Source organism: Balaenoptera physalus (genome assembly GCF_965194825.1).
Source record: "Balaenoptera physalus genome assembly, chromosome: 4".
NCBI lineage: Eukaryota > Metazoa > Chordata > Mammalia > Artiodactyla > Balaenopteridae > Balaenoptera > Balaenoptera physalus.
Genome location: NC_138891.1, coordinates 126608390 through 126617422, shown reverse-complemented (window position 1 = coordinate 126617422; position 9033 = coordinate 126608390). Strand labels below are relative to the sequence as shown.

The window sequence follows — 9033 nt, the reverse complement described above, 5'->3', positions numbered from 1 at the left end:
CCCGCGCACCGCGATGAAGAGTGGCCCCCGCTTGCCGCAACTAGAGAAAGCCCTCGCACAGAAACAAAGACCCAACACAGCCAAAACTAAATTAAAAAAAAAAAAAAAAATTCACTTCCTTTGTCTCTTTTTCCTGTTTTTAAATGCTTATTTGTCACATGTGGCTACTCTATTTGTAGATAAAACACCATATTGGACAATAGACTCTAGAGGGAAACTGCTTAGGCTTAACTGCTGGTTATCTCACTTACTAGCTAAGTAACCTTGTCCAAGTTACTTAACCATCTTGTCACTTACTTTCCACATATATGACCAAAATAATAGCACCTGCTACTTTATAGAGTTGTTTTAAAGATTAAATGATCTAATTCATGCAAGGTGCCAGATACATACCCATAAGTTCTCAACAAACATCAGTTATCCTTATTATTTGGCAAAGGTTTTTCAAAAATACTATCTTCTTTTACTATAGTTTCCAGACAAACGTCTGGCAATTAGTTGCTCCAAGGTAGATTTACAGCCAAAATTCTTTTGCTTCACTTTTGATGGGCCAAGATTTTTCACTTCCTTTCTGGCCACCATTCAACAGAATTGTAAAACAGGCAAAGTTTGAATTTGACTCCTTTTTCTTTCAGTTTTTGAAACAGATTATCAGGTATAATTGACAGACTATATGACACGTATACTTAAATCGAACAATTTCATTAATATGACATGTGCATACACTTGTGAAACCATCACCACAATCAAGATCATGAACATATCCATCAGACCCATAAGATTTCTTGCAGCCCTATGTCATCCTTTATAGATTTTAAAGTCTCTCATCAGCAGTCATAAGAACACTGTACTGAATATTTATATTGCCAAGGGCTCCTTTCTAAAAAGCAACCTATACATTTTTTGTCCATTTATATTGCATGTTTTTGTCTCTGAAAAGGACACATTTACTTTCCTCCAGTACATATAATGAAATGGGCAAGAATGGAAATAGTCTGACTCCAGTGATGGTGAAATAGAAATTGTATCCAGCTCCTGTTATGACTGCAGTCCAGGATTACAGAGTGTTTGCACACCCAGTGAATTATCTTTCCCTACAATCAAATGTGCGTCTTATTTCTGAATGTAGACCTTAGGCAATTTTTAATCTTCAGTAGCAAAAAAACTTAAGCCCAATCTTTTTATGTTACCTCATTATTCCTGTTCATAAATGAAAATTTAATTTCTGTTATGGGGCTTAGCGCAGTCAACTGTTATATTATTAATTATAGGACTGCTGCTAATGCCTAGGGATGATGTTTTAATAAGGTTTAATCTCTTTTCCACATTCTAGTGTCTTTCATAATTATGCCTCTGTTTTTCTTCCTGCTTTTATTTTATTTGCAAACAAATTCAGCAGTGCAAGCTGTAATTCCAAGTTGGCTGGTGTTTCTGAGGCAGCCATATCACTCATAATCCAGGCTCTGTGAATTTGTTCAGAAAAAAGGGGGACAGGAAAGGCAACTTTATCTCAAATATTTCAAATACCAGCTGTAATCTTGAGCAACATTTCAGTCTGGCTTTAAGATTTAGTCCCTTCACAATTGCTAAGGGATTTCTTGTATATGTATTTGGCAATTGTTCTTGAAAATTTTTCTGTTGGGAACTGTTTTGTGTATCACAAGAAGCATAATTTTGATTTTTATGCTTAAAGTTATGCTTCAGGGTAGTAGGGAATTCTCCAGATAGAAGGTATAGTGACCTGTGGTCATGTATATAATGGCATAAAGAGGATGGAAACTGAGCTATTTCCCTCCTACACTTTTTATAGTTTGTTTCTCCCAAGGGGGTGTCAATTAACATGATGAGAGCTGTGTTATGTTATTTTATTTTATTTTGAAGCATAGGGCTTGAGACCAAAGTTGTTTTGGTTAGTATTTCTTTCTCTTTATTATCAGAATGCATAGTATTGAGTTACGCTACTCCCATGGTGATCTCTGTTTTTCTCTCTTTTGTTCTTAGAACATTTTAACTCTAGGGTGATTTTTTTGTTGTTGTAATTGCTGTACGTTTTTATCTGATCAACTCATAAGAGAGAACCTTAAAAATACTCTTAGTTCTGGTGATTTGGGAGGATCAGCTCTTTTAGGACATTTTTATTTGTCTTATGGTGTGTGACACTGATGAGAATTCATAATAGGAAGAGAGAAGACTAATCTACAGGTCATTTTCAAGAGAGAGAATGAGAGCAGAAATAGAAATCTATTTTACTTGTTCCACAAGTGTTTACTCAGCATTGCATATGTTTTGATTGCTGATTAGTTACTAGGAATATGGCCAAATGAGAAAAAACTTTAAAAAGTCGCAATCGTTTTTTGCAATGTATTAAGTATGATAGAAAAGTATGGGACATGTTAGACTATAGGGATGGCTCTTGTTTTGAGGAGTGGAGGAGATAATGTGAAGAAGTGCGTAATTGAAAATTAGAAGACATAAGAATGAAACTTTAGGATCTCCAAAATTTAAGGACTAGAGGAAGAGAATAAAAAGGAACTATTAAGAGAGATAAGAGGTATACAGGAGAAAGTGGAATCAAAGAGCCAAAGGTAAAGAAAGTTACAGGGGGAGGTAATGATTAGTAACCCAACCTGTTGGAGGGAGGGCAGGTCCTGTGAGCAAGAAGATAGCTTCCTGGGTCCAGGAACCCTTTGGAAGGTGTATAAATAATTTGTTCCTTTTTTTTATGTGAGTAGTATTCCATTGTATAAACGTACCATTGTTTGCTTATCTGTTAACTCATTGAAAGATATTTGGGGGACTTCCCTGGTGGTCCAGTGATTAAGAATCCTCCTTCCAGTTCAGGGGACGTGGGTTCGATCCCTGGTCAGGGAACTAAGATCCCACATGCAGTGGGGCAACTAAGCCCACGTGCTGCAACTACTGAGCCTGTGTGCCACAACTAGAGAGAAGCCCATGCACCACAATGAAAGATCTTGTGTGCCACAGCTAAGACCCAAACACAGCCAAAAAATAAATATAAAAATAAATAAATAAAATAAAAAGATATTTGCATTGTTACCAGTTTTGGGCAATTATGAATAGAGCTGCTATAAATGTCTCTTTATTTAAATTCATTAACTGTAATGCTATTTATTTCAAAACTACTTTATCAGCAGAAATATTAAACTGTAGTTTATGATATTAAAAAAAAAAAAGAAGATAGTTTCCTTGGATTTGGCAACTTCTAGAACACGGCTCACCAAACTTTTTCTGTAAAGTACCAGATAGTAAATAGTTTAACTTTGAAGATTGTGTGGTCTCTGTTGCAACTACTCAACTCTATCATTATAGGGCATGAGCGGTCACAGAGAATGCATAGACGAATTGCCTGCGCTCCAATAAAACTTTTTATACAATAACAAGTGGCTTGATTTTGGACTGTGGGCCATAGTTGCAAACTACATGAGAAAACTGAAACAAGAGCATTTAAGTTAGTTGTTTGAGACTAAATAGCCCATAAGTGACAGAGGCACAATTACACATACTCTGAGGCTTGTGATCTCTTCACTACATCATGTTGCTTCTAAAATAGTAAAGCTGCAAAAGTCAGTTGGGGCCAAATTAATTTTTATTCAAGTCTCTCATTGAGTGATAGCCCCTATGCATTCAGTCACCTTTTTGTGGGATCATTTGCCTGTATACAATGCCTTGCTTGCATTAGTCCCACAACCAGCCTTGATATAGATGGCAGCTGCAGTGTCTTATGGCTTATTTTTTAGGTTGTCCATCCTCTAAAATAGTGTTCCTCAAGAGGTGTCATGGAATTTGATAGTCTTCCATTAGGAATCTCTTTCTGAAATGCAAACATTTCTGCAAAGCAATATACATTAACTCAATTTGAATTAGTATATCAGAAATTTTCATTAATTTATATATTTACTGAGATATAATTGGCATACAATACTGTATTAGTTTAAGGTGCTCTACATAATGATTCAATATATGTACACATATATAGAATGTGAGATGGTGCATATTTTTCAGATAATACTGGGAACACTGGTGATAAGTGGAGTCTGAAAGAAGTAGAAATTAAGGGAAGAGGAAATGGAGAAAAATGTCTTTATGCTTGCTGAAATCATTAGAAATTAAAAGTAAATATCTCAGCAAAATATAATATATATGCTGATGTGTAATTCTTATACTGCAGTCTTTTAAATTATGTTAATGCATGCTACAAATTAAAAGCCAGAGGTGTTCTAAAGTTTGCATGATCCTCAGATACTAAAAATAATGAAAATAAGATTTGTGAAATATAAGTTGAGTATGTTGAGTTTCATGTGGGTCTTTGATATATATGTTATATCCATCTCCATTCTAATTTTAATATGACCTGTTCCAATTACATTAGCCAGAAACACATTTTTCAGCATGTAATAAAAAGTGAATTATTTTAAAAAGTCACCATTTTAACATAAATCCTAGTAGACAAAGTGCATGATAAGTCAATTCATACTTGTACATATGTGCAAATATAAGAATTAATGAATGACTGAGTGAATGACTTCCTTAATCATAATCCTCAGAAGGTCTTAGGGTACAGTTTTATTAATCTATGAAAATCTCACCCAGAGACAATAATTGTATTTTCTACATGGAGAAAGAAATAGATAAAACTGCTGGTTAGGGTGACTCTTTGGCAATGCTGATGGGACATTAAGGATCAGCAGGGACCCCCAGGCAGGTTCCACCCCATAGCATCTTCTGGATTGAAAGCAGCAGGGGAATTCTATCCCACATCATTTCCCAAAGCATGTTTCTTCTTGAGTAGAATGCCTAACAAATGTGAAGGAAAATTGAAGTGTTAGCAGACTTTTGAAAGGAGGAAGAGATTATGACCATGAAAGCTTTTGGAAATAAATGGACCAAAGTCATTTAAAAATAATGAATGATCCTTGTAAAGTTTATTAAACATATATAGCAGATCTTTTAATTACTTAGAATTCTAGGCTCAATATTTTGGATCAATATTTTAGGTTTTAACAATGATACATTTTATGTCTTTTCTAGTACAGGAAAAAAAGCATTGTCATAATTTTAGAATATATAAAGAAAACCTCTAGCTGGATTTTCAAAACTGTGTTTAGTGAGTCATTACTGATTTCAAGTATAAAAGAAAATATTCTGTTCCCTTGGAGGTTCAAACAAATCTGACAGTTCAGCTTGCCTTTAAGTAGTTCTCATCAGAGCTATGAGCTATTATTCATATAAGATAGACAAACAAATATTTCCTTTTAATGTACATGGCTTGCTGATGGGCCCCCTCTTCTTTCTTCTATTGTCCTCTGCCTGCGTTAAGAACAGTGATGAAAAATTGAATTGGCTTAAGGCATTAACAAAATCTTAACTGCTGGAAGCAAAAGGGACAAGAGAGTTTGCTGGGTAAGCAAATGTGCACCATATCATTCAGGACAAACCCTTGTGCCCTAAGCCTGTTTTGAATGTGTATTACTTTGTATAAACAGAAAATGAATAAAATCTACAGAAAAAGGAGAAATCATATTTGGCACAATTCAATTAAAATCATTGAGGATCCCGCAATGTTATTTTCTGATCTAAAATAATACTGAAACGTTAATATGGAAAAAAGAAATTCTAGGAAGTGGAGGAAACAAAATGTTACCCCTTCACCTCCACTGAATACCAGGATTGGTGACATAAGTAGCTCAATCTTTCTTTAAAGTGGTAAACTTTTTTCTCAAGTATCAAAAGTTACTGGTGGATTATCAGTCTCTTCTGGTTTTCTTAATGCCAGTGTTTAACCAGATTAGATCAATCCTCAAATTCTATTCATTGCCAGATAATTGATTGCTAATTAATTAATAAATGTAAAGTGCTTAGAACAGAGCCTGGCCTATAGTAATCACTCAATAAATGTGAACAATAAACATATATTCATGATTATTGTTAATGAGTAACTCCTCAGTCAAGTCTCTGCATATAAAATCAGAGTATCCAGGGACTGAATAAACCATGTGAAGTCTGTTTTGCCATGCCTCGTTCATAGATGTAACCAAAGTCTCCTTGAACAAGTAATTTTCATAAAAATTAAAAGGTAGTACCACTGTGTTTTTACTAGAAAAAAGCTAATAGCAATTATGAGAAAATATGAAAAAATGAGTTGTGAAGGAAGATATTTCAAAAGTTCTTTATAAGTTAATTAGAAACTTAAAGATGCTGTCAAAATGTATTTTGCATGATTTAAGATGAAACCTTTGAACAGAGGGATAATATCCAATAAATTATCCTATCATCTGCTTCGCATAACCCTGTTATTTCAGGCAAGATAATTGCATGGTAAACAACATTAGCTATTCATTAGTTGTAGCTGTTCTAGCTGATTCTTTCTCAGCTGGGGAGATTTAATTTAGTGATAAGAAAAACACTGCAAATCAACTCTGTGATATAAACTATGTAAATACAAGAATAAATAAGTAGGAAATAATTCTTACACAAGGAAGATAGTCTATGTTTAAAGAATAAAATTTCTCACATCTGGTTGTCATGATACTATATTAGATAGTTGTGAATATCTGTAAGTAGTAACATTCACAACCCATAGAGTATTTTGGTAAGTGCTATCAGTGTATATGAGTATATTGGGTGTTGTAAAGAATCACTAGCAAATTAACTAAATACTATCATATTTGTTCATCATAGTCAAAATAGGTACTTGTTTTTATCTGATTGAAACCAAGATTTCTTCTTATTTTTTTTTTTTATCAAGATGGCTTACTATTTTTAAAAATTTATTTATTTATTTTTAGCTGTGTTGGGTCTTTGTTTCTGTGCGAGGGCTTTCTCTAGTTGCGGCGAGTGGGGGCCACTCTTCATTGCGATGCGCGGGCCTCTCACTATCGTGACCTCTCTTGCGGAGCACAGGCTCCAGACACGCAGGCTCAGCAGCTGTGGTTCACGGGCCTAGTTGCTCCGCGGCACGTGGGATCTTCCCAGACCAGGGCTCGAACCCGTGTCCCCTGCATTAGCAGGCCGATTCTCAACCACTGCGCCACCAGGGAAGCCCCAAGATTTCTTATTAATTCCTGCCTATGTGTATTGTTTATAGGAAAAACTATGATTAAGTTTTCCATGGACATGTAAATTTTATTATTTACTCTCTTAATAGGGATGTAGATTTACTTGATGTTTTCAAAAAGCATTTTCAAGCCAAAACATAAATTCTTATTGGAAATAATTAGTAAATAAATAAATAAATAAAAATGTTTTCTTCCCCCAATTGTCAAATTCCCCTTTTCAGTGACTTTGTTAATTATTTGTCTTTATTTTTGCCTTTGAAATCTTACAGAAAGATTCTTAAGGAACCCATTTTATGTGGATAGTTATTTCTGTAAATTGTTCCTTCCTAGTAAATATTCTCCTGCTGATATTTATGGACAAAATTAAATGACACAGTAAAAAACAGGTCATTTATATTGGAAAAATACCTAATGGATGAATAATATACTTGAGATTTTGCACTTTAATCTTTGCATCTTTTCAAAACATCTTTTCATGTAAGCTGAAATGCTTTCTAAAGAATGAAGTTATTGCATATGGACAGGCCATCAGACAATCCTGGCCATTTCAACATCACCTCAGGGTAAGTTTTTTTTTTTTTTCTTAACATCTTTATTGGAGTATAACTGCCTTACAATGTTATGTTAGTTGCTGCTGTATAACAAAGTGAATCAGCTATATGTATACATATATCCCCATATCTCCTCCCTCTTGCGTCTCCCTCCCACCTTCCCTATCCTGCTCCTCTAGGTGGTCACAAAGCACCAAGCTGATCTCCCTGTGCTATGCAGCTGCTTCCCACTAGCTATCTATTTTACATTTGGTAGTGTATATATGTCCATGCCACTCTCTCACTTCGTCCCAGCTTACTCAGGGTAAGTTTTTAAAGTAACTCCATAGGTAGATGGAGAGTAAAAGTAGTCTTGATTAACTTGGAGAAGAGAAACTTAAGGGGATATACAATGACTGTCATTAACCCAGTATTTGTAATATCCTTATATAGAAAATAGTCCTCAATTCTCAGTTTTGCTCTAAAGGAACAGTGGACGAAATTTAAAAGAGAAAAGTTTTGATTCATTCTTGCACAACACCCAGATATTTAAAAAAATAGTTAATGTTCATGAGTTTTTTATTTTTTATCAACCTTTCTCTAATCTATCTATCTATCTTTCTATCTCTATCTATCTATCTATCTATCTATATCCTGTAACAGCTATCAATAGAACAAGTAGCTGCTAGGGATATAAAATTGTCCTTCACAATGATTTTTTTAGGCTGCATAACTGCATTTGGAAGATGATATGTTGCTGAAACAGACATGGTTCCTGCATAGATAGTGGTTGAACAAAATAACCTCCGAAACCCTTTTAAATGCTTTGATTCTATGTACTAAGGATTACAGTGGAGCCACAAGAGAGTCTTCCTAGGATGGAGAAAAATGAGTATGTAAATAAATTTTGAGTTAAATGTGTTTTGGCTAATATTGGCTATACCATGTTGGTTGGTTCTCAGCTTGAAAGTCAAAGTAGATGTAATCTCCCATCCTCTTACCTCGATGTGATAAATGCAAGATATACCATCATAGTTAATGCAATGAAAGTATTCTGGTTTTTATCACAATCTGATGGAGGTCAAGCAATTCACTTAGGTTTCCTTCTTCTAAGAAGTGACTCAAGGATACAGTGACTTCCCATCATATGTGTCAATGAGAAATTAATCAGTCGATCTAAGAAAGAAATGGAAAATTTTATTTGAGCCAAATTTGAAGGTTATAGCCCAGGAAGAGCATCTCAGAAAGCTCTGAGAACTGTTCCACCCATTAGAAGTCAAGGCACAGTTACATAAGTTTTTTGAGACAGAGGACTGTACATCAAATGACGTATTATTGACAGTTTACATAGTCCATATCTAAGCGTCATTGTGGTGGGTAATGTGACCTTTATGAGATCAACGAGGAATGTCATCTTTTAAGGAGTT

At 34.7% G+C, this 9033-nt stretch overlaps 1 long non-coding RNA gene across 1 annotated transcript; it reads right to left on the bottom strand.

The window, feature by feature from the left end:
- Positions 1–4955: 4955 nt before the first annotated feature.
- On the bottom strand, positions 4956–8163 carry LOC309660197. The gene is made up of 2 exons (XR_014263260.1): positions 7053–8163; positions 4956–6722 (listed from the first exon to the last, which is right to left on the bottom strand). It is a non-coding gene; the product is annotated as an uncharacterized lncRNA (long non-coding RNA).
- Positions 8164–9033: the final 870 nt, after the last annotated feature.